The sequence below is a fragment of the Stigmatopora argus genome, chromosome 10 (genome assembly GCF_051989625.1).
Source record: "Stigmatopora argus isolate UIUO_Sarg chromosome 10, RoL_Sarg_1.0, whole genome shotgun sequence".
Taxonomy (NCBI): domain Eukaryota; kingdom Metazoa; phylum Chordata; class Actinopteri; order Syngnathiformes; family Syngnathidae; genus Stigmatopora; species Stigmatopora argus.
The window spans coordinates 3,562,677-3,590,011 of record NC_135396.1 but is presented as its reverse complement, the minus strand read 5'-3'; the positions used below and the strand labels follow the sequence as shown (position 1 = coordinate 3,590,011).

Sequence of the window (27,335 nt, the reverse complement as noted above, 5' to 3'; positions counted from 1 at the left end):
TGAATTAAGTCGAATCATTGCTCCAACCTTTTACATCGCAGTCTTTTTTTCGGCACTTCTGTAACACTTAAACCAATTTAGAAAGTAATGAATTATCCTGAGCTATGCAAATTCATCTTCCCTTCCAAGTAAACACGTTCTCCTAATCAGCTTGCAGAAATCATACGGCTAATTAAAAGTGGATACGTAAAGAAAATCCAGAGATTAACAAATGCTGCCGTTGATTAGCACGGCGACAGACAGGAAGGAGCGCCGTGCTTTTGCACAATTTAAAAGGAGACATATATTGGAAAAGAGACTTTTTAATTGCTTTTAAGCAGATTTGGTCTTTAAAGTGCCAGTGTGAGTTTGCGTTTTGTTATCCGGTTTCCTCTTCTCATAAGCTTTGTGGATTCAGGATCATGGGAAAGCCAATCAGTGATCTTGTAAGGCTGAATTAAAATCATAGCCTGAACCCTGAGTTCTGATCCTACAAGCTCATTTGAATCCCTTTTCCAATCATGAATCCACTACGGACTACGCAATGCATTCCATTTCTCACATCCCCAAAAAAATCTAACTGGCCCAAATATTTTGTACAAATTTGTACAAAAATATATAAGAAAATATTCACACTTTTGCCCTCATTTTTTCTCCCAAAAGTTCTGATCTTTTCTAAAATACAAAAAAAAATATAAAAGAAAATATTTCATGATGATAAAACGAATTTAAAAAAATCTAACTCGCCCAAATATTTTGTACAAATTTGTACAAAAATATACAAGAAAATATTCACGCTTTTCCCCTCATTTTTTCCCCAAAAGTTCTGATCTTCTTTTCTAAAATACAAAAAATACATAAAAGAAAATATTTCATGATAAAACAAATTAAAAAAATCTAACTCACCAAAATATTTTGTATAAATTTGTACAAAAATATACAAGAAAATATTCACACTTTTCCCCTCATTTCCCCCTCCAAAAAGTTCTGATCTTCCTTTCTATACAAATAATATATAAAAGAAAATATTTCATGATGATAAAACAAATTTAAAAAAAATTGAAAATGCTACAGAATAATTCCCTTCAAGTGGCTCAAAAAGAGAACTTGGACAAATTAAATGAGAATAAAAAAAAGCTGCCAATTTATTATTCGATTAATTATGGCAAACTAGTTGTCAGCCTTCGGGATAAAAGCCTAACTCCGACAAAAATGAGTTTGACACCTCTGCGCTAAACAATTTTCCCAAGTTGAGAGAGCTAACAACAATACAACTGGAAACTCATTTTTAATTTGGGTATGACAAACGTAACCACGCCAGCATTTCGAACAAAATACGATGGCGTCCTCCCCCCGTGTTCGCCTTCCCCTCAAGCGTTACCAGGAAAGTCAAATTGGCAATTACCAACCTCTGTCGTCGTTGGCACCCATTTGTTTACCGCTGTAAATCGACCCTCGCCTGATCCACCTGCAGCGGCTGAACAGAGTCGTGGCATCAGCCAAAAATGAGTTCAGAATATTCATGGCGGCGATGGAACGTTCACGAATCACACGCCAGATTTGCTTCATAGAACGTGCCAATTTGTTTTGGGGGCCCTCTGGAGATGGCCCTCTTGTTAATTTCATACTTGTCTGCTCAGCCGTGCACACACATACACATGCATACTTGCGCAGAGTGGATCTCCAAACATTGTTTTAATAGCGCTAATGGTAGAAAACGGCACAAAAGCTTCAATTTCAAAGGTGTCAAAGGGATGTGCAAAAATTACAAATTCAACACAAATCTGACAAACATTAATCTGAACTCCCTCACCTTCTCATATCAGTTCACTTATACTTTTTTCCCATATTATATTAGTTTTTTCATCATTTCAAATTGTGTACGCCATATAACCATTTTTTAAGTTGTTTTTTGTGTAAAACCGATCTCATTTTACCCATTTCGGCTCTAATCCGGATTGTATCGGTCACTGGTAGCAGATGAAAATGTCTAATATGGTATGGTATGCGCACACACATTCCCCTTTCACACATCCACCTTTTCACTATATAAACATAGCGCGTCAGCAAGCAATGTACCCAGACAGTCAGGCTGTCAGTGTAATACAGCACCATCACCAGAATCTTGAATTTTGCGCATACTGATTGGGCACCCCGTCCACTTTGGGGAACATTTTAGACTTTTAAGTACGCCCTATGTGAGGAAAAAAAGTGCTGCATTGCATTTGTATGTTTTTTTAAGCGCTTAATAAGGGGAATTGCAATCATTAATAATGGGAGCAATTGAAAACATTACGTGGAGTTGGACAAAACAAGCCTTTCTCAATTGTATCCATCTATGTATCTTCATTGACTCATTATTTAAAAAAAAAGACCCAGAATTTGAATGCAAATGAGAATCATACTACATGGCGTGCTTCCGCATTACAAGGAAGTGGGAGGAGTTATGGTCTCCACGCCATGTATACACATGTTCATCTAAAAATCACAACCCTGGCTTGAAAACCTTACCGAAACTGTCAAACCCTGAAATTTTTGTTTAAGAAAAGTACTGCATGTGTACATAAAAAACAATTTTGTTGAAGCAAAATTAAATGCAACATTATAGCTACATGCTGTATCAAATTGGCGATTGGCCAGACAAAGAAACATTGAAGCATTGATTTTGTCAATTATGTTCAATTAAAAGTCTGAAAACCTTACTCTCGACCAACAGCCGTATGATAATAATACAAAAATAGTGAATGAGCACTGAATAACAGCTCACCATTAGCACAAACACTGGGCGCCTAACATCATACAGATAACATCTGCTTTTTTGCACATCGCTGCTGGCGGGGTGCCCTGAGGGATGAAGCCATTTGGGAGGGGAGAGCGTCTGTGTGGAGGACCACCACTGCCCCCAGCGTGAATAACAATCTGCATCCGCAGGTAATTAAAGAGGACACACAATGTCCACGCTGTAGCACCATCAAGAAAAGCTCTCGCTGCAATCATTTCCGTCAATGATAGCACAAAGCCTTTGCGCTGCATTATATTGGAGTCAACTACTGTGGAAATGATGTGCAGTACTAAGTAGAATGCAAAAATACTCTCATATTGCTGATTCCGCCTCCACGTATAAGCCGCACCCTTAAAATCGTTGAATGTTACAATTTCTCTCGTATATGCCGCCCCCTGATTCGCAATTTTTACCTCCATATTCATGGTTTTAATAGGGAGTACAAATGTGTTACTTTGAAGGGAAAATCTTGAGAAAAATCGCACGTGCTATTTCTGAGATAATGTAGCGCTCTCGTTTGTCATCCCTAGGTAAAATGGCGGCGCCCTGAGCGAGCAATGGCAGGCACAATTGAGTTTTTTCACGTTTTATGCAAGATACGGTTCATTTTTTTCTTGAATTTATTTCGCAGACATCAAAATCAATTTTGTTAAGCATTTTATCTGTTTATCTTTTCTCTATTTTGAAATAAATTACCATATCGGCCGAGTTGTCTTGCGTTATGACGTTAGGTCCTTGTAGCCTTCCAGTTTCGTGCATGTCAAGTCTAATTTATGCACGTATAAGCCTAACCCTCAATTCAGTCATCATTTTTTTGCGACAAATACGGCGTATATGCGAGAAAATGCAGTTTTTATAACAAAATGTTCATTGTTTTCTATTATTCGCACTAGAAATGCAACGGGTCCACTTGAACCCCGTTGAACAAGGCCCACCATTTTCTCTTGAGAGGCAGATATAGTACATCAAAGTGCAAAGCTGAGAGTGCGCCAACTTGACGCAATCCCACATAGAATGCAAATACCATATTGAAAAGTAGCGAGGGTGACCTTGATGTACGTTTTCTTAACGGAGCCTTTACGCCACATGAAAGGCGCGTCTATTCGCGACGTCGGTCGGGGAAGGTGTCGGGTTTAGCGAGTGACATCAAAAAGAATTTGAAAGGACGGCATATGAAGAAAAAAGGTTCCTCACCAAAGGGCTGTGAAAGACCTTTCAATAAGTAAAACCAAAATCAAGAAATCAGGATGGAAAAATACGGGTAAACAGCTCAATGCCTCAAGTCTCCCTGCTGGGATGCAAACTGTGTTGTGACTTTAAAAGCTGCTAAATAATACAAGCAGTCAGAAAAAACAAAATAAGACAACAACTATCCTGTACGTCAAAGTGAGAGACTTAACTCCCTTGAACAAGAGCCAAGATATCTAGTTCCTTTTTAATCTGATAATATATCAAGCCAGTAGCCTACTATTTTGCCACTAATGGTCACGAAAGAGTTCAAGATTTACCGAATACATGGATGACGATAGCGAATATGTCTTTTTTTGTTGTTTTCCAAGAAAGCTCCCGAGGTTAACAACAATTTGTTCCACTAATCTCTGACGGGGACAACACTTTGCGCAGATTTATTGTGAAAAATGGACCACTCAAATGTTGTAAGTAAGACCAACTCCATGCTGAGTCTGTTGATGGTCTCAGGAGGAGTTTAGGGGGGCCTGAGGCAACTGACAGCAGGTGTATGAAACAAATCAGTAGAAAGAGAGGGAGTACATACATCAGCGAGCATTAGTCGCAGTAAATAAAAAGGGATACCAGTTGCCCTAATACAAGCTAAGAAGGCTCGCATGTGTTATCGATGTATGAGAACTGTAAGCAATTCACTCAGTGCTAAGGCTTAGTGTGATTGGTCGACATCCCAAGAGAGGTATTTGCTCTCTGGAAACAACTGGAGTATCTGAAAACCTGACCAAAAACTGGCACAAATAACAGTGTCATTTTTATAAAATGAACTTTTATGTCCAGTCTGTAGTACTCAGACGTTTCGTCGAAAGACGTTTGGTCGACCGGACGTTTGGTAGAACGGACGTTTGGTCGACCGGACGTTTTGTCGAAAGACGTTTGGTCGACCGGACGTTTGGTAGAACGGACGTTTGGTAGCACAGACGTTTGGTCGCCAGGTTGTTACTGTTGAAACCATCTCTCAAAATTATAATCATGAGAGAGAGTGAGTTTAATATCTAAATATCTAATAACAAAATATCAACAGTAAACTCTCTGTCATAATTTGACAGCGAGCGAACCCGGCGACCAAACGTCCGTTCGACCAAACGTCCGGGGACCAAAACGTCTTTCGACGAAACGTCCGGTCACGCCGGTCTGTTACTTGTAAAATACGACATGTCAAATCATATTTCAGTATTTCCATTCATTGTTGGAATTAGTTCCGATGAATGGAAAGAAGCAAGCAAAAGTGACCAACTAATACAGAATTCATATTTAAACTGAAATGGCCACGCATCCAAAAGCAAATGTATCAAAAAATTAAAGTTAAATACAACTGAATTCTACATGAGCAGTAAGTACAAGCAGGAAACAATCCAATTTGCCCCAAAAGGTCATTTTCCCACGTTTCTCCCCATTCCTCTCGGTACTTCATCTTCAAACAGCGTACGGCACTCTTTGATTTACGTAACGGTGAAATTCCTTGAGGAACTTCCCCGCCAGGTCTTAAAGCGCCTCCTTTTGATCGCCGAATAAGGCTTCCCAGCGCCCGACTCAACGCCTGCCAGTCCTCGCTTGCAATCGTCGGACTGTGATCGTCAATTTATGTGCTCTGCATGACAAATTGGCGTCAAGATGGAAAAGGAGACGCCATTGAAGTAACGTCCTCATGTGCAAAAGCATTGCAATTCTCCAACGTTAACATTCCCACGATATGATTGCAAGTGTGAATGCTTGTCTGTCTTTTAACAAAATAATAATAATCATTTTAAAAATCAATCAAAGTTTCTGAGAGCCCAAACTTTAGAACACGTACAACCCGCCGGAAGTATGTTTGACGTCCCAACCAAAAGGTCTTTCCTCCAACTGTGTCCTCCCAATCCCTCACGGGGATTTAAAACTAGTAGCAACACATGCTAATCCGCTTCCACGCCATGTCTACCTGCCAGCAAACACTCTCCGGAGTCCTCTCAGCCGTGACTAATTGACTCGCCCGCGCCGGTGACTGACACGCCGTTTCCCGAACTTAATAATACCGGGCCGCGGCGGAACGACGAGGGCGAGAATGATCCCCCGACCTCGCGGTCGGGGGGCCCGCGGGCTCCGCCATGGGAGACGGCGGCCGGTGGATGGGCGGGTTTTCAATCAAAGATGGTGGCAGGACGGTGATAGAAACAATAAAAGCCGCATCAATCTCCGTCAGCCTGAGGGCGTTCGGACGACTTGAGTGACTTTCTGCGTCATTTCTAGGTTTGACGAGATGCTATTGTTGCTACGTGGACTTAATGTGAAGGGAAAAGGTGATTTGCTAGCTAATGTTTTCTCCTTGGCGGCCATTAACAACGATAAAGAACCTCGTTGTAATGCATTGGACATCCGTCGTCGTCACTGACAGCCAATAAGAAGAGTTGGGGGTCAGTTTGATTGATTAGGAAGTAAAACACGTGGCCAATGAGCGACATTATTTGCGGGGGATGCGGACCGGGGTCTCAAAAAGTCAAGTGTGAGGAAAAAGACCTTCATTTGTGAGTAAGCTTCAGAAGCCTGATTAGGAAATTGATAAGATGTAGAAATGTATGAACCTTTTGGTTGGGTTTAAATATGTTTTATTTTAATCATAAAAAGCCAGAAACAAAAACATGATTGCCGTCCTTGAGAAATGAATGTAAAAGTAAGCTTTTGTGCTCTGGGTCCAATTCAGACAGCATTATTGCTATGTTTTATGAATAAAATTAGAGTTATTAAAAATGTTATGTGATTAAAAACGACGATGACAAAAATAGAAAAAAAATCCTCATTTGGTTGGCAAGGGGTGAAAAGGTTAAAATTTAGTTTGAATAAAATGCATTGGTTTTTAACGTTTAGAGTGAATTTAAACACTACTGGATTAAATGAGTAAATTAATCATTTTTCTTGGCATTATTTCTCAAAAACATTTTCATAGTTAAGAGGGTAAAAAAGGAACTTTACAAAAAAAAAGTACTGGATCAAATTCACCCGAATACACCCCCATTTTCCAAGAAATCAACTAAACAAATTCCAGACTTAGACATTTTTGCTTACTTCCAGATAATTAAACATACACTGAGTCTAAGTGACCCTGGTCTATAATCTCAGTTTTCTTCAGGGTGAAAAAAACCCATCTAGAATCCTTGCTGAACACTGAGAAAGAACCTAGCATTGGAGTCTTGCTCAGCATCTGCCCACTGCTTTCCTTTTTTTTTTTTAACTCAAATATTCACTAATCCTGTTAGATGGAAATCAATTCATGTTCCGCCTTTAGGCTACCACACACAAACTTGCCGATAAAGCCCCAAGTCCCAAATGTGCCGTGAAGGCACATCAGCGCAGCCTCTCTCCGGATTAGCGCGCTTGAGCCAGACGCGCACGCGGCGGCGGCGGCGTGCGACCGGACCCTGGGTCAAAAGAGTGGAATTTTGCTTCCATAAAAGCGACTTCCATTTTCACCATCTCCATCCAATTCTGGAAACGCTCATGTTAAAGTCAATCGCCTTTCCGAAGGGAAATGAATAATAATTGTTCTTCAAAACATATCAACTCTGATTCAAAGAATGCTCCATTGAATATAGCATTAATTAAAAAAATGTCCATTTCAAAAGAAAAAGGCTTATTTTTGCTCCCCTCAAGCAACACATGGGAAAGTTTCAGCACCACGGAGAGCGCCATATAGCAACCCCCCAATCAAACGTATCCTACTCTCAAATCGGTGCGATAATATCCACAAGCACCCGTCAAACAAGCACGCCAATAAAAAGGCACACGCTAGTCTACGTGCTGTACCCCCTCGCGCAATCTCGCGTAAAAGGGGCGCGCGCTCACCTCTCCAAAAACCGCACCGGGTCCGCCTTCTTCACAAACAAAGCTGATCCATAGCCGGGAAACTTTTTTTTTTTCTTCTTCAGTCTTGACACATGTTCGCAGCGGTAAAGTTCAACTAGGTGGGAGGTAATGGGTGAGGATGAGAACGGGGGACGATGCGCAGTCTCCCCCGATGGGGTGGCGTATCCCCCGGCGCGCGACCTGCTGCCAAACGGGAAGTATCCTTTACAAGGTGAAATCAAATCAAAAGGAGGAGGACAGAATATCCGGGATGCTGTGTCTCACTTAGGTGAGGACTGTGTGTGGTGGTGGTGGAGGTGGAGAGAGAGAGAGGGAGGTAGGGAGGCGGGGAAGGATGGAGGGAGGGAGAATGGGAGTAGAATCAGAACCCGAGTGGGCTTCAAGCGCCCTGCAGGGAGGACAAGCGTGTGTCAGCCTCCCAGGGTCCTAAAGGAGATGGCACTGGTAGGTTTTTTTTGGGTGAAACCCGAGGCAAATCTGACAAATTGAAGAGTACTGATCTGGTGTCTTTCGGTGGACAGCTATTCAAAAAGTGAAACCTGAACCTTGAACTTTGTTTAATCGTACTTCTTTCTCTCCGCGAATTCTGCCAGTACGTGGACTGTTATTTATTGATGTTACTATGGTTGTCTATGATGTGGTGGCAAGTGATTTCCCCATCATGGGGGATGAATAAAGTACTCTTATTCTATTCTACTATTCGATTTTGTAGGGCAAATAACTATTTTTGGTTATTAAAAAATGTTTTTGACTATGAATCAGTGTTTTTATATCATTATAAATATGATTTATTATGTAGAATGAATAAAAACCAAATTGCACTCTAATTACTGCCACAAGTAACTCTAAAGTACATCTCATTTTCATGATATTTAACTCACTACATCCCATTGATGATGATAGACGTCCAATTCTTTTTAACTGGGAAGGCAGAATGAAAGAATATTCAAGTTAAATTTGCACTTTACATCACTGCCTACCATTGCGGCCATTGAATTTACATCCTCCCATCATTCCTATAAAACGGCTTAAATGATCTTGCTTTATTTTACATCATTTACCGATTGATTGCATGACTATTCCTCTCTTCATTAACTCCCAATCGGCATCTCGCGCAACAGAAATAAACGGCAACGTGCAGAAATAACCCAAGAAATCAAACACCACTGACTCCAACACATTGGCAGTGCTTCCCAAAAGCCGAGGATGAGGCTCTCAAAGTGTGTGCGCGCACATACGTGTGTGTTTACGCGCAATGATGAGGTTGAGGCGGGAATGGGGGGGGTGCAGATTGACAATCCCCGCAGACGTGACCTCTCTCCCCTCTGCGGCCACTGCAGACAAGCCCGTTAAAATGCACCCGGGGACGACGAGAAGAGAGAGAAGAGCCTGCTGGATCAGATCACACTCTAGTGATTGACAGGAGGGAGGGGCCAGATCCCATCCAGCACTCAATCCGTGCGAAAAAGGCTCGCAAATTGCCAACGACTCTAAATGATTCAAAGGCAGGATGGAAATTCCATCGGGAAAGTAGGAATTTGCAAATTATGGAAGCATGACCAAAAAACCACAACTCAAATATAAGACCGTTTAGTCATCGACATTGACCCGAGATGCGCGAAAAGTGAAAAGTCAGCCGTTAAGCTCGCTCATTATGCACGCCGAAGAAACAAACGCCTTCATGTGCAAGTTGTTCATCATATCAAAGCGCGGCAGGCAGCCGAAGGTCAAGCATCAATCAGCAAAACAAAACAGCAACGCTCCCTAAACACTAAAGGTGACCATGTTTGCATATTCATAAACACAATTCCTGTACAATAGATGCCCAAGTTCACCATGAGGGGAGAAATAGATGACCTTTACCCTCACAAAATTGCCCCTAGTAAAAGGATCTCGACCACTTTGGTTGGATGGCAAACATATCCAATTTCATACAACCGTTCATTCTCTATTTGGTTTATCCTCACTAGGGTTGCTGGAGACCAATCCGACTTACAACAGTTAGCGTATTGTTGTCAATGGTAGGAACTGAACTTCCACAGATCCTTCCTCCAATCAGCTATCAGGCTGTTTAACAAAACAAATGGCTGAGTGTTAAGACCTACCGTATGCATGCATGTACATCTATGTGTATGTACACGTATGTGTAAATGTATGTGTATGTATATATATGTATGTGTATGTGTATATGTATATGTATGTGTATATGTATGCGTATATGTATGCGTATATGTATGTATGTATATATACATATATATATATATATATATATATATATATTCAGCAACACACTTATTTATTTATATATTTATTAACTTACTTATTACCTATCTATTTATGTCTAAAATGCCTTTCCTATTTCTGCATCCTCACCCTCTTGTTACTGTGACAACAAAATTTCCCGAATACACGATGAATAAAGTTATCTTATCCAATCTTATCTTATCCAATCCAATCCAATCCAAATATAAACTTTCTGGCCAACTTAAAACAATCAGCACATTCAAAAAAATCTACCTAGCGACACGAGATGAGACCAAAAGTCAAAAGTCAAGTCAAAAACAGATGTTTTTGTCATTGGATCAGTTCAGTTTTATGCAGAAGCAGATCTACACAAACCAGTGAAAATGTCGAATGCAAACCTCGATTATTTTCCATCTAATTCTACCAAAATTAAACAATGCAATGCAAATATTCATTTCTTCATTTTCTGAAGGACTTATCCTCACAAGGGTCTTCACGAGATAAGAGCTTGATCCAAGTCTTTCGTTTCAAGATGCAAGAAATGTAGTATATACAACAAATGTAGCACACGCAACAACTCGCCTCCCGGTTGGTCAATTTGGCTCGTCCCCGACGTCGCAGGGCCCGCTAATTGTTGCTCGCAGCTTCGATTTGATTGGTCCCCTTTTATACACGTCCACAAACTGCCATCTGCATTGCGACACCCAATCACAGATGCCTGATAAAAAACAGAAAACGTCTGCTTTCGGCCGCTTACGATACCTTGCAGGAATCGTCAAGTTGAGTTTGTTTGGAACAGATGGATGGGAAACAAAAGCAGATGCACTCCTGGGTGATAGACAATTTTGCACGCTATAGGAATAAGAACAAATAACACTACAAATGGGGTATGTGATGTGATAACTTGTCCGTTCAGGCTATACTTTCGACAATAAAGCTATCGATTCAATTCACTCAGCAATATACAGTATAGTGTGTACTATACGTTCATTCGAATTAGGACCCTGGCTATGAGATTTGATGGAAAGATGGTCACGGCCCCCCCTGAGTACAAGTAAAAAAGTCACTCCCGTGAGTTAGGAAGCAGACTCCGAACACGTCAAATGTAATCTCGGTGAGAAATAAGCGTCGGGCGCCGATGCCTTCAGGTGATGAAGTACCATTTAAATAAAGTCGGACTCACTTTTGCTCACTGACTCACAATCAAATGTGGTCTCTTCTTGTTAAGCATGAACTGAAAAGTCGGGGGGGAGGAGCTGCTGAAAATCGGGGGCATGACTAAAAGTACCGTATTTTCCGGACTATAAGTCGCACTTTTGTTCATAAATTGACTGGGCCTGCGACTGATACTTATCTGTGACTAGGTTTTTTTCCCTCTCTAAACACCAATAATTCATGTTTTTTTCAGGCTATAGATTTCTGAAAACCTATAATGTTAGTAGATGCCTATTTAGCCTGTTGTTCTCCATTTTTTTACTATTGTTACTATAACAGTCAATGAGTCAATGATGATGACAAAGCCTAGGTCCGATTATTATTATTATTATTTTATCATTACATATGTTTCCTTCTGGTTTCTGATCAAATACATTTCTCTCCTAAAAATGCAATTTATATTTTTTACTCTTCATGGTGTATTTTTTATATATAATTTCGCCATGGTTGGCATCCAATGAAAGCCCAAAAGAGAACTTCCAGTGTTCCTGAGTTTTTACTGCCACCTTTCCATGTTGTTTTGAAATATATTCTCCATAATTTCCGCAAATCCATTAAGTTTCCATCAATTTGTCAAGAAAATGAATCCCTATTGAACATGAAATGAAGTCAAACTGACGTCAAAACATTAATAAAAGACAATGACCTCGGTAACAAATGTCCACCATTATAGCAACAGCGCTTGATACAAATAACCATGTTTACACTTAATATAGATGGAACAATGTCTAGCACGCAGATTTCATTTGACATGACTTTCTCAATTGTAGAAGTAAATAAGTAAAATTATATTTGAACAATATTTGAACAAATCAAGACTTGATATTAAAACTACCAAAAAAACATATTACATCTAAACCCCAAAAAGACTGTAGCCCCCAAACCACCACCCAGCAAGAGGTACTTCTCGAGGAAGTTCATTTCACGATTAGATTATAAAGCTTGTCCAAAAAAATTAGTGTCAAGGCGCAAGTATCCGTACTTTTTTATTAATTCATTTATTTCTTGGACAGGGGTGAGGGCATTTGTAATCTAACGCTTGAACCCCTCGCAATACCCCCAACCTTACCGCACACCTCCTTCCCTCTGGTAATATTTTCCACACAGCAGCCGCCCCCTACTCCACCCCCACAATTCCCATTTCAGTAGCCAAGGAAAGAGAGAGGCTCCACGCCGCAAAGGGCGAGATTAATGTGTCGACTAAGTGAGGATACAAAGGAAACGGGTGGAGTCCCAAACGCAATGCTGAAAAATACGCATGAATACAGATGAGTACATAAGCTAGCCCTTTACCAGCAAAAAAATGAGTCTTCTATGAATAATAATTATTATTATAATTTTTTTAAATTGGTCTTACATGACTTATCTTTGAGTTTTACCAAAAGACTGTTTTGAAAGATTTTGATGAACCACTTTTTTGGACCCTACACGTCATATTTATTAATACAAATTGTGAGCAAGGTGAGGGTTTCTTTTGGGGTTTTTTTTGCCCTCGATTAAAACAGATGCATCAGAATTAAAGTGATTTAAATTCATTGAAATTTCCCCCAGGAAAAGTATCCATTTTTTTATATACCACTTTGATTGATTTTATAATCATTAGAAATTTGGATTTTCTATGAAAATTTAAATGTTTTTTAATAATTTGGGGGGGTTTTGGAGGCGGGGTAACAACAAAAAATCGGCATCAATGGTGTATATCAATATTGATCATTATAATAGATAATAAATATGTATGATATTTTGAATACCTTTTAAAAGACCAGAACATTTTATTTAGAGGTTGATTGTCATTGTTGTCTATGTAAAGACTGAATTTTTGTGTGCCTAATTTTGTGCTAGCATGTTCCATCAGTCTCATGTCGATTCACACTTCAAGTCCTCAACACGGGTTTTTCCTCTGGGACAACAACAGTACAGAAGTTATTGATCCAACAGGTTCCAATCACTTTGTAAACTGATAGTCAGAGGACTTCTATCTTAATAAGGTTTTGGGTGATATACAATATCGGTTCAAAAATAGGACATGAACAACAACTTGAAAAGATCAACCGTCCACTTCACCTACGTTGTGTAATTCAACACTTGGCCATTTCTTGGCATTTCAAAAATTCAGTCAATCATTAGAAGGGCTTCCTGTCCATCATCAATCAGTAGTGTGACTGTTAATTAGAGGAAACACAACATCTCGTTTAACCCTTACTGTTGACTTATTTCTGTGCATAACATGCGCTATGAGAGTTATTTGAGTTACAAGCCATATATAAATATCAGATTATATGAAACAAAGTGTGCCTTATAGTCCGGAAAATACGGTAAATAACTTTGATTTGACATTGTTAAAGTAAATGTATCCGATCTCATTTTTATGCAGTTATTTACCCAATCTATTAATTTTTTTATTTATCTCAACGTTTTCAAGTAAAATGCTGTGGATAGTGCAAAATGTCATTTTAGTCCAGGTGAATAATATTTGACGTAATATTGTACCTGCACTGTACAGTAGGTTGAATGTTTTGTTTCTCCAAAGTGACATTGTCCACGTAATGAACACTTTGATCTGATCACGAGTCGGCTCACGTGATCCAGCTCTGAATGGATTCCGCGTGGCGATATAGGGGAGTAATCAACATCCTTGATGGAGGTGAAAGCTAGGTTTGGCGCTAGATACCAAACCGACGCAAAGCGGACGGAGGAGATTGAAGTGGCGGCCAACGGGTGCTTATCTGCGGCACAATCACTTGTGAAAGAAACTGCCGCCCTTTGATGGACTGAAGATGAAGCCTGAGGATAAGAAATAGTTATTGATCGACGTCAGCTTTATCGGCCACGAGCCCAGACAAGGGCGCAATGTGGTCTGACCGCTAGGCCAGCGAACTGCGAAAAGCTGCCCAGTTGGAACCACTCGCCACTTTACCCTCCTTTAGACATTTGATTTGATTTTTTTCTTCATACGAGCACCAACACATTATTTGCTTCAGAGTGGAAACTGGAAAATGATGCACCTGACATAGGCGAATTTTATTTATCCTTTTCAGTATATATTGCCAAGTTTTAAGGATGTTTCGATTTGGCCTGCTATGCATTTTCTAATCCGTTTATATATATCTACAAGTCACCGTCATTAAATTGAATTAAACCAGCTCAAGACAGAAATATTTCAAATAATTCATATGTGATAGTTGTGAATCACATGTGTCAAAGTGGCGGCCCAGGGGCCAAATCTGGCCCGCCGCATCATTTTGTGTGGCCCGGGAAAGTCAATGATGAGTGCCGACTTTCTGTTTTAGGATCAAATTAAAATCAAGAGTATACATGTATATCAAATTTCCTGATCTTCCCCCTTTTAAATCAATAATTGTAATTTTTAATCAATTTTTCCCTGTGTTTTTAGTTCAAAAATCATTTTGTAAAATCTAAAATCGAAATATTATATCTAAAATGGTCCGGCCCACGTGAAATCAAGTTGACGTTAAAGCGGCCCGCGAACCAACCAGAGTCTGACACCCTTGGTGTAGGTTAACTTCATGTACCGCATTTTTCGGACTATAGCCAAAGAATACAAAATGAAGAGGAAAAAATCTATCGTCATTAAATTGAACTAAACTACCTCAAGACAGAAATATTTCAAATAATTCATACATAGTAGTTGTGTATCATATGTAATATGAGTCCTATGTAATAGCAAAAAGGAAACCAAATGGCATCCAATTGCACAAAATATAAGAAAAAAGTTATTTCTAACAATTATCTGTATATATTGTCTTGTATATAATATATCATTGTGTGGGTTGTTGTTGTTGTTTTTTTGGAGGCTGTAATACATCACGCGTACACAGATCACAGTTGTACCCTAACATAACATTTTATGATCATTCAATAAACTAAATAAACAGGCACCATGGGAGTCGTATATGTTTGTGCGGGCGAGTTATAATGAGGCCCCACATTGCCGTTCTCACGCATCCCCAGTCACACACACACACACACACACACACACACACACACACACACACACACACACACACACACCTATATGTCATCCCATAAACAAGCCAGTGGGTGTGTCCCAATAAAAAGATCAGTTTGGTAACAAGGGAATGGAAGCACGTGAGCCCATGTGTCTGCTGGTGCAAATCCATTAAAGTGATGCATGGGCCCCCCTCTTTCCTAATTGGAACACAGCGATGTATTTAATAGCATGCATCAGATGCCTAATTAGACGTAAATTGAGCTGCTTGCCGTCGTCCACGCTTCAACGTGGAGGGTGGGGTAGAAATAGGTGATCCCCCAAGTCTGGCTAAATGTTAAATTGAAGGAAGCTTGTCTCTAGAGACCAGTATAGATTTTTGGAGCACACATTGCATCTAAAATTTACAGAATTTTTCTTAGCTCGGACTACTGGCCAGTGAGGGAAAAATACTACAAGTTCAGTGCCTGCTTTTTTTTAAGGCAATGTCGGAGAGAAATGTGTTCAAATCCTAAGAAAGAACACTGAATGGAAACATTACGTTCCTGAAAATGAAACATAGCACAAAAGTGTACCAAAAAGTGTAAGATACAATACATACAGAATATAAGATAATTGTTACAAATACGATGCCATCCATTGGACAAATCGACTTAGGGACAGTTTTTTTCCCACAGCCATCAGGACTCTGAACTTGCGGTAGCACGACACACAATCCCTTCTGTGCAATAACTTTGGGGTGTGCAATAACAATGTGCAATATCTTAGATTGTGCAATATTTTAGAATTTACCTTGCCGGGATGTGACTTTTTATATTTTTACATGACTTATGTTGTTTTTACTGGGAAAACGCACTTTGTGGAGTAGCACCACCCATTTCGTTATACGCAGCTGTGTACGATGACAATAAAGGCTTTTGATTTTTTTTGAAGCTCTCAATTATCTAGAAAATAAGCAGTCATTTTCAGACTTGTATGGCACACTGCTTTTCGTTCTTGTTCCGTGTGTGTACATTTAAAAAAGAAAACTACAGATACCACTTGACTGTACTCTGCATCCATCCCAAAATCCATTCCTAGACAATTCTCCACCCACGTAAACTTGAAAAGCCAACTTAAATGGTCTTTTTCCTCCTCCTCCTCCGCTCTAAACAAGTGTTTCCACATTTCCCCACCGTGTATCGATACGGCAAGGACTTTGCTTATCTATATGCTAATGAAGCGAGGCTGCGTGTCTCATTTGACTTTTTCATCTTTCTCCGCGTGCTCATTACAAGAGCTCCGAGCCGGGCAAACACCTCCTGCGTATCTAGATAAGACCATTAGGATGGAAGAGGCATTCGTCTTTTCTTCCAGCCCGCCCGTAAAAAAAAAGTGGGGGTTATCTGGAAAAGCGCGAGCCCACCTGCTCCGACACCATGCCATCCATCATTTTGGCTCGGCGATAATCTAACGTGTCCTGGCAGTGATAATTAGCATAGCGGAGCCGGAGAAAGATCATTTATTTACAGAAGGAAACGTTCGACGGACGGGCGAGGGCTGTCGAACAAGTGAAAATGTCAGGAGCAATCTGTTGAAAGGGAAGGACGGGAAATAATGTTTAAGAAGAACGGGGGGCTTATTTGAATTGGACCCTGTGATCGGGGCCATGGGTAATGAGGAAGTTGCTATGTTAGCATAACAGATGCCCAAAGATGGTCACTTTCCAGTTAAGGTTTGACTACAACAAGGGTGTCAGACTCGGGTTGGTTAGCGGGCCGCATTAAGGTCAACTCGGTTTCATGTGGGCCGGACCATTTTAGATATAATATTTAGATTTTTTTTATAAATGGATTAAAAGAACTGGATTAAAAACCCTGAATATTCAGTTTTTATAGATCTAAAATAATGTTTATTTTAGCGTTTTTTAATATATTTTTTAGATTTTACAAAATGATTTTTGAACTAAAAACACCGAAAAAATGGATTAAAACATTACAATTATTGATTTAAAAGGGGGGAAAATCAGGAAATTTAATATACATCTATACACTTCATTTTAATTTGATCCTAAAACAGAAAGCCGGCACTCATGATTTACTTTCCCGGGACACACAAAATTGCAAAATTGCCAGATTTGGCCCCCGGGCCGCCACTTTGACACATGTGCGCTAGAGCATATATTTATACATGGTTCCTACGTCACAGGGATTCACATTATGGAATGTATTAACCGTGAAAATCGAGAGAAAACTGTACAAAGAACCCAATATAAAGCGTGTGGATCCGCTGCACATTTTTGAAAGTCGGCACTCATGATTTACTTTCCCGGGCCACACAAAATGATGCGGAGGGCCAGATTTGTCCCCCAGGCCGCAACTTTGACACATGTGGACTACACCAATGGGAATGAACGCATCGTTTTTCATTTCTATACTTTAAAAATGAACAAACAGTTCACCAGATCGAAGGACCCGGCTCGCCACATCCACCGTCTTCCCACGTCCGAGTATGCTGGCAGTTTGTTTTGACCGTGTTATCTCAAATCAATGGTTGCGGGGTCTAAAATAGCTCCGCGGTTTATTGATGGGCCCCCCGCGTGCGTGACTCCTAAAGCTTCTCGTTCACACGGGCACGGGAAAGGTTTTTAATCAAGGCGCAAGCCAGAGGAGACGTTTGCGAGTATACAAAGATCACAATCAATCGGAGCAGACATTAAACAGACTTTTAGCCTGACAGTGGAAAAGCTACAAAGCATGTCGCTAGAATCAAATGTGACGCTTTGGGAGGGTCTATGTTGAGCCGTGAGAAAATTGTTAAATAGTCGAGAGTGGCATCGATTTTGGTGGCATTTTTTGGAGCTCATCTAAAGCTTGACATTGTTCGAAGTTGCTTTAATTTAGAAAAAAATGAACATTCTATAACATTAATCCTTCACATTAGAGCGCAGTGTTAATGATATTGCATTATTTTTAATCCATGTTTATTTTAATATCTTTACTCAGATTTGCATTGCAAGACTGTCAAAAATTATTAACTATTTAAAAAAAATCTATAACATTAATCCTTCACATTAGAGCGCAGTGTTAATGATATTGCATTATTTTAATGCATTATTATTTTAATATCTTTACTCAGGTTTGCATTTTGAAGACTGTCAAAAATTATTAACTATTTAAAAAAATAGATATATATTCTATAACATTAATCCTTCACATTAGTGCGCAGTGTCAATGATATTGCTTTATTTTTAATCCATTATTATTTGAATATCTTTACTCAGGTTTGCATTGCAAGACAATGTGTCAAAAACTATTAACTTTTTTTTAAATGAACATTCTATAATATTAATCCTTCACATTAGAGTGCAGTGTTAATGATATTGCATTATTTTAACCCATTATTATTTTAATACCTTTACTCAGGTGATTATCAACTTTTTTTTTTTAAATGAACATTTTATAACATTGATCCTTCACATTATTGCACAGTGTTAATGATATTGCATTATTGTGAATCTATTATTATTTAAATAACTTTACTCAGGTTTGCATTGCAAGACTGTCAAAAATTAACAATTTTAAAAAAATGAACATTCTTTAACATTGATCCTTCACATTAGTGCACACTGTTAATGATATTGCATTATTTTAACCCATTATTATTATTGTAATACCTTTACTCAGGTTTGCATTGCAAGAATGTGTCAAAATGTATATATAAATTATTACCTATTTTTGTTGGCCCATCATGCAGCTGACTGACGAACTTCTACAATTTTATTTAATTGTTTAAATTTAAACTCTTTTGTCTGGCTGTTGTTTTGCGAGTATGTCAGGGGGCGTATTTAGATTAGGCGTGTAAGAAGCACAAAGTTGTCCGGCGCTCGCATATTAAATCACGGATTGCCAAGTACTAATTTGACTTCCAAATAACAAAATTCAACCAAGTCGCACTCTCATTTGGATCTCTCTTAATTATGAAATAGTGATCTGAAAAGGTCGCTCATAACTGTGTATGATTGCGTGAATACTTGTTGGCAGACGAACCCAAAACTGGCAATGTTTTTGAGTGAGGTCAGCATGCGAGATTTGTTCGGCAGAGGCTGCCCTTAATGTCGCGTTTGACAGGTGAGAGAGCCACGGTCCAAAGAACGGCGTTTGGCCATCTCGCGGTCCAGGCGAAACAATAATGAATGGGAGCACATTTGTAATCATTGTGCGAAACTTCCCCATCCCTCATTCCCGCCGTCAGGCTCATTGGCATGCCGGGCCATGCTTTGCTTCCAGCACGGAACCCTCGCCTGCTTATTTTTCAATTGTTTTGTCCCACTTGTACATTCCAGGCTGGAGTCAGTGGTGGCTGCCACCAGAGACAGAAGTAAGAGTTAGCCACAGTGTTGCTGGAAATTAGGAATAAGTTAACTTGATTTGGTTTTTATTTGAATATTGTATCATTTTCAATTCACCTAAATAAGGCTGTTTAATGTAGTAGTTGCAGAAAGTGAATTTTGTAGGTAGAATGCAAGAGCAATGAAGCAAGTAAGGAGAATGTGTAGTAGCAAAATTCAAGTTAGAAGTACTTGGAGAAAGTGTTATTTTTAATGTTTGTTTAAAAGTAATAATATGGGATATTGGGGTCCAAGTGGTTATGTGCATTCATGTTGTTGGTATTAATATTTGTGTTCTGGTCAATTTGTGTTTGTGGTTTCTCTTGCCAAGCGTTTTAAATTGACCTCAGTCTGCAGAAGGTTCCCACCTTGTGGATTTTCTGTGTGGCTCCAGTTTTTTTAACTAGGTCTACAATGTCTTGTGTGTCTTGTGTCTGTCTTGCTACTGGAACCCAAAAAAATCCTGAATACGGGATGAAATAAAGTTCTAATATAATCTAATCTAAAGCATTTGGTCTCTGCAGTTCGCATTTGGACTAATCAGAAGAGCTTGTTTAATGACGCATAACATTATTTTTAAATACGTCTTTCATATTGCTGTATAAAATCACAATTTGAGTCCCACCGTAGGCATTTACTTATAAATTCTCTCCTCTCTTGTCTAGACCTCAAAGTGAAGCTGTAGGTGTATCTACTTAGTGTTTTTTTTTGTCTTTTATCATTTGTACACGTGTGAACTCCATGTTTGTCCGCTAGTACGCTTGCAAGCAAATATAATCACAATCCCCCTCAACAACAACAATGCGCATCCACCGACGGATGACAGGCAGAGGATGGGCCGCCCGCTAGATAACGCGCTGAACATTCACTTCAACAAATGTCAGCCTGCACTTCTGATGATTCCACCGCCTTCACGCCTGCCGAGCCAGATACCGGGAGACATCCAAATGCAAATCCTTCGCCTCCCAATTCCACCTGCGCTACGTCTGCGCTGTCAGGTAAAGGACGGCGATGGAAAAGCCACCTTATTGAGCGTAAAACAAAAAAAACCATAACATTTACAGTCGTGTCTGCAGTTTCCCGAAGTCTTTCCTAATCTTTGCCATGACGCAAATCTCTATTATTGTGATCTTTCTCTCGTAGTTTTTGTTGCTGCAGATTTAAAATGGCTAACACGTTCAACGAGTTAAGCTCCGCCAACATAAAAGCAATATGCTTGTGTGAATGCGTGTACTACGGATCGTATAAACAATGTGACCCATGCATGAGTTGGCTTTGATTGACTGTAACCTTTGCATTTGTGTGCATGTGTGTTCCCACTCCAAGAAGTGATTTGAATGGGTCCCACCTGGGACCCCCTCCCAGCGAATCCATCGGCTGGCGCCAGCTCAGATGTTGTGTGAATGTGATTTATTTCCAAACAAGGAGAGCCAAATAAAAGATGGGGTGCAAAGGGGGCCACCGCAATTGTCTAAGGGGCAGGAAGCGGTTTTGAGACCACTAAAGAGGCTTCCTACAGTGCAGTGCAAAACTAGCATATTTTTTAAATTATTATACATATATTACCCTAATTTTTTCACTACCCATTAACAGCCAAACATGACCAATCTCTCTTTAACTGGAAGGGATGGCAGTAATCACGCAATAATGCTAGGTACAAATTTACAATATTATAAAAAAGAGGCATGGATCAATGTGAATGTAAAATTGATGACTCAATTTGAAATTTAGTCAATGTTGGTACACTAAAAAAAATGTAAGATTGAGTGTGTACATAGTCGGATGTCCTAAACCACTGTGTCAAAGTGGCGGCCCGGGGGCCAAATCTGGCCCGCCGCATCATTTTGTGTGGCCCGGGAAAGTAAATCATGAGTGGTGGCTTTCTGTTTTAGGATCAAATTAAAATGAAGAGGATAGATGTATATTACATTTCCTGATTTTCCCCCTTTTAAATTAATAATTGTAATTTTTTAATCCATTTTTTCTGTGTTTTTAGTTCAAAAACCATTGTAAAATCTAAAAATATATTTAAAAAAGCTCAAATAAACATTGTTTTAGATCTATAAAAAATGGAATATTCAGGGCTTTTAATCCAGTTCTTTTAATCTTTTTATAAAAAAAATCTAAATATTATATCTAAAATGGTCCGGCCCACATAAAATCGAGCTGACGTTAAAACGACCCGCGAGTCTGACACCCCTGTCCTAAACTAAAATACAGTACATCAGGGCTCGGAAAAAATATCATTTATTTATTATACATATGTCACCCTAATTTTTTCTCTACCCGTTGACAGCCAAAGATAACCAATCTCTCTTTAACTGGAAGGGATGGCAGTAATCACGCAATAATTCTAGGTACAAATTCACAGTATCATAAAAATGAGGCATGGATCAATGTGAATGTAAAATTGACGAGTAAATATGAAATTTGGTCAATGTCGGTACACTAAAAAATGTGTAAGATTGAGCGTCCTAAACTCAAATACAGTACATCGGGGATTGGAAAAAAATATTGCTATCTGGATTAACACTAGCGCAAAAAAATAGATGAGATTACATACACATCTAAAACTGCAGGGGAATAAATGAATGTAAATAACAGCCGCTCTGAGTTAAGTTAGCAGTAAGTATCCCTCTAGACACTGTGAGTACAAGATTTATAATCCGAAACATGTTTTTGAGAAATAAAAAACTTGGTTAGACATCAGCCTGACACAGTGATTATTATTCCACTCGGAGAGTCAAATATTTTGTAAAGTATATCTGTGACTTGGTGAAAACCGCTGAGTGAGTGACAAGGTATGCATTAGAAATTCTGCCAATGAATAACTGAGCAGAAGCACGGTGTAAATAAATATAAATAAGCTGTGAAAACACGGAGTAGTGATGCTCCCATCTTTTATTATTCATCACGTGCCATTTCCCCAATGTTTGGGGATAATGTAGAGCCATGTCACTCTGGAAATGTCTCGACTTTCCTCATTAACTTGCGTAGGATGACCAGCATGAAAAATGAGTGACATTCCATTATTTACCCATGTTTGGACAACATTTGTCCTTTTCTATGTGACCCCAAACGTTCAAGTGGCAGCTGTTCCAATGATAAACGGTTCACGAATAAATAACCTTTCATATTAGAAACTTAGTGCTGTGTTTTTTTGAGTAATTTTACCGAAATTGTTGAGGAAAACAGCTAAACAGAAATCAAACTTTTTCATTATTAGAAGCTTTCGCGGCTAAACGCAATACTTTAGAATGATGAAAATTTGGGTGAAATGTCACAATTTGAATAAAGGACAATTGCTAAGGAATTTTTGATTCTTTAGCCCACATTTGTCAAAGTGGCGGCCCGGGGGCCAAATCTGGCCCGCCGCACCATTTTGTGTGGCCCGGTAAAGTAAATCATGAGTGCCAACTTCCTGTTTTAGGATCAATTTAAAATGCAGAGTATAGATGTATATTAAATTTCCCGATTTTCCCCCTTTTAAATCAATAATTGTAATTTTTTAATCATTTTTTTCTGTTTTTAGTTCAAAAAACATTTTGTAAGATCTAAAAATATATTTAAAAAACTGAATATTCAGGGCTTTTAATCCAGTTCTTTTAATCCATTAATTAAAAAAAATCTAAATATTATATCTAAAATGGTCCGGCACACACGAGATCTAATTGGCATGAATGTGGCCCGCGAACCAAACTGAGTCCGACACCCCTGCTCTAAAATGATGAAAATTTGGTTGAAATGTCACAATTTGAATAAAGGACGATTGCAAAGGAATTTTTGATTCTTTAGCCATTTCGGAATATTATAACATTACTCGCATTTGAAGGAGAAAAAATTGTGATGACATAATATATTGTGTTTAACTGAATTTGAATCTCTTTACTGTTTTAAAAACCCATGAAATTCATAATATTAACTGTCAAAATGGTTGACTGGTTAAAGTAGAATGGCAAAAAAAATTTGACTATGACTTGTGACTAAAATTACCCTCATTAACTTATTTTTGACAATTTTTGAAACCCAAAAGCGGTCTTAAAACGCAGTTTCAAAGAGATTCAATAAATCCGTTGCCAAGTTAGTTCTTCCGTGAGTTTTGCTCTGCACAACTTCACCTCACGGCAATATAAAACACTTTGTGGAAAACAAAACAATCCAGCCAAGTGGATTTCTGCCCTATTTTCCCTGTCTATTTCTGTCTGGAATACATGGAAATTGCCCGTGAGCACATTAGGAGCATGAGAAAAGCTGCTAAGGCCTATTGATTGTGTCACCTTTCCACACAAGCCCCCTCTGCCCCAGGCGGGCTCTTTCAGGCTGTCAGTTGGAGAGCGCCAACAACGGTGGGTTTTTACAAAAAAACAGCCTGTTGGAGAGCAACCTCGTAGGTTCAATCTTCGTACAAGCGATTGAACAACGTGGATCATTTTGCAATTCAAGATTATTGACACTTGGCTGGAGATTCATTCAATGTCCCCCTCAAAAAAAGGGATAAAATTGGCATAGGTGTCAATAAATAAGCCTGGCTAGAATTTCGTCATAGCCTCGTTTAAAATCACATCTTTTGTTTGATTAAAAAAACACTCACAACTCTCAAAACTATCTCACAGGTGTCAAAGTGGCGGCCCAGGGGCTATATCTGGCCCGCCGCATGATTTTGTGCGACCCGAGTAAGTAAATCATGAGTGCCAACTTTCTGTTTTAGGATCAAATTCAAATGAAGATTATAGATGTATATTATATTTCCTGATTTTCCCCTTTTTAAATCAATAATTGCAATTTTTTATCCTTTTTTTTGGGTGTTTTTAGGTTAAAAAGCATTTTGTAAAATCTAAAAATGGATATATAAAAATATTTTTGGTTTTTTACTTTAATATTGAATATCATTTTAAAAACAAATGATTATTAGATGTTTTCCCTTACCAAGAAAAAAGTGCAAATAAACAGTTTTACATCTATAAAAAACGGAATATTTAGGGCTTTTCATCCAGTTCTTATAATCCAATTTTTAAAAAAAATCTAAATATTATATCTAAAATGGTCTGGCCCACATGAAATCGAGTTGACATTAACGCGGCCCGCGAACAAACCCGAGTTTGACACCCTTGCTCTATCTAGTCTTGTCTGAAAAGCTAATGCTGTTCGAAATAACAACTCCTGGTTGAAGTCCCAATAATGGCTTAATATTCCAACCCCCTTTTCAAAGCCACAAAAATCAAGGTATCGCCCTGTTAAGAGACTAATAGTTCATTTGAAAGCCAAAAAAATGGCTCAAATTTACTTGGAAAGCCCTGCCCACTTCAATTGAATGCCAAGTCTATCAGCGTCAGTGGCAATAAACTATTTCATAAACAATTCCAACCCTAATTTAAAAGCCACAGCTCTCTCAACTCTTTTTGTAATTCCAAACATGAACTCTGTTGTTGTTTCTACATTAGAATGGTGTAATTAAGCGCTGCAGTCGAAGGCAATTGATGCTCATTTCCTCATGGAAGGCTGGAAATCTGCATCGATTGTCAATTTAAGCGAGCTAACTTTCTCACTCGCTACCTTGAGGAATCAATACAAATTCAGCCTACGGAGCCAGCACCTTCACACGTGCTAAAAACTGAAGGTGTTATCTGAAAACAATGCCTTCATTGCAGGGATGTGTCCTCGATTGTCGCCACTGGTGGTGCTGGTGAAATCTAATTAAAGGCACAGTTACTCATCTGGAATTAATTCAGTGTAGATGAAGGTGATTGATAAGAGCCTACAGGAAAAAATCACCTCAGTTCGGGGACTTCACATGAGAGTTGATAAAAAATGTTTAAAATATTAAAAAATGGCAGATGACATAGTTGGCGCGTTGCAATCTGAGCGACAAATGTACTAGAGGGGAAAAATGTGAAGTACTGATCAACTGCTTGATTTAAAATGGATATAAAAAGGTCTACGCACTCCTGTTCACGTGCAAGATTTTTATCTTTAGCCACAGGTGTCAAACTAGCGACTCGGGGACCAGATCCGGCTCGCTACATCAATTTATGTGGTCCTAGAATCTAAATCATGTGCACTGACTTCATGTTTTATGCTAAAAACAGATCAATAAAATTCATCAAGGACACTAGAAATGAGAGGTTTTAAAATAAAAGAATGTAATAAAATTTGCTCTCGTAAAAATATTTTAAATAAACAAATTAAAATTTTATTTAACATTTTAAGACAGAATTCTTACTTTTTTTTGTTTTGTCCTTTTAATTAAAAGACAAAAATATTTCAAAAGGATTCAAGAAAATGTTAACACGTTTTTTCCCCTCAACTTTCTTTAAAAAATGTTTTAAAAAGTAAATCAAAGTGAAAAAGAAAATATTGAGTCAGAAGAAAGTAAATTGGACAATACACGATTCACCCACGATCAAACTTGACTTGGAAATTGTTGCATTCAAATTTTAGCATCTAAAAGTATAACGACATCATAAAATACTGAAGTACTGACACCAGGAAAAATCCACACAAACAACTAAAAATGTGTATTTCCTCCCTAGATGGAGTAGTTGAGTTCAACAGACTTCCCCGCTAGCCGGAACTACTTTGGCCCCTGTTGTGAACAAACATAATGAAACCTTTTATGATTTTTCTGGCACAGTCATGCCTTTTTTCCTGGTTTACATAATAACCCAAGTGTAAACATGATGCGGAGCGCTTAATGCTCCCGACGGCCTGAATCGTCACCAGTGTACTATTTCACCATCTCCAATTAGCTCATCACGGCTCAAACAAAAGACGTTGGCTTGGGGATTATAGTGTATCTTCCTCTGTAACAAGCTGACTTAATCGCTCGCTCGCTCGCCTCTCTCTTCTATTGATTCAACTTTTTTTTTTCTTCCAGTTTCTCCCTCCACGCCATTGATTCCTACGTCGGCATGAATAATAGCCTTCCAAAACCAAGTGTCTATCTAACATTACCGTTAAATAGACAACAGCATACTTCTTAATACACAAACACATCCATCAGACGACACGTGTTCCCTTGTTGCTTTAAACTTTGACGACAATAAATGGGCCGCTTTTGGCCATTTAGAAGATGTTTGTTTTTATACATGTTCAGGAAACTGCCAAGTACTTCTTATATTTGCAGTAACTTCACCGACAGCTATTTTTTGGGAGTTACGTTCTAATTTGGGATGACAATAGTTATTACTAGTGTGAAAATAGACGAATGGCAGAAACCAATCAGAGACTAGAATTTTCATAGGGAAAAAAATGATTAGGAGTATTACAATTTATTATTTTTTTTTAATCCTCATATTTCACTACTTAATTCTGATCAATCCATGAATAATTGAGCCATATTTATTGATTAGATTAGAACTTTATTTCATCCCATATTCGGAAATTTCGAATACGGGATTGTTGGGGTTATTTTGGGTACTATTATAAATGTGCGTGAAATATAATTATTATATGTATGTGCTTGCAATGAAGCTTAGTAACATTAAACAAGTCATTTTCAGTACATCTGCTTGCAACCGTGATAAACAAAGGAAAAGGTCTCTATCCGTGTGGACTTATCAAAATTGTTTTGAAACCTCGACCTCTCACACTGAAGATCCGGGACGGATTCTTAATTGTTTTGACTTGGATTTTCGCACCAGGTGGCGATACCGAATTGACCTCCGAAAAGACTCCCAATTGTTTTAAAATGGATG

At 38.8% G+C, this 27,335-nt stretch overlaps 1 protein-coding gene across 4 annotated transcripts in view; it reads right to left on the bottom strand.

Annotated features, from left to right (window-relative positions):
• The window catches only part of robo1 (roundabout, axon guidance receptor, homolog 1 (Drosophila)), a 220,907-nt gene that overhangs the window by 160,287 nt on the left and 33,285 nt on the right, over positions 1-27,335 (bottom strand). The window contains exon 1 of one of the 4 annotated variants that reach the window (XM_077610932.1): positions 7,823-8,121. The exons of the other annotated variants lie outside the window; for them this stretch is intronic. The gene's annotated coding sequence lies outside the window, so the exon portion shown is untranslated. Of the gene's footprint in view, positions 1-7,822; positions 8,122-27,335 lie in introns of those variants that run through there. 4 annotated transcript variants of the gene reach the window in all.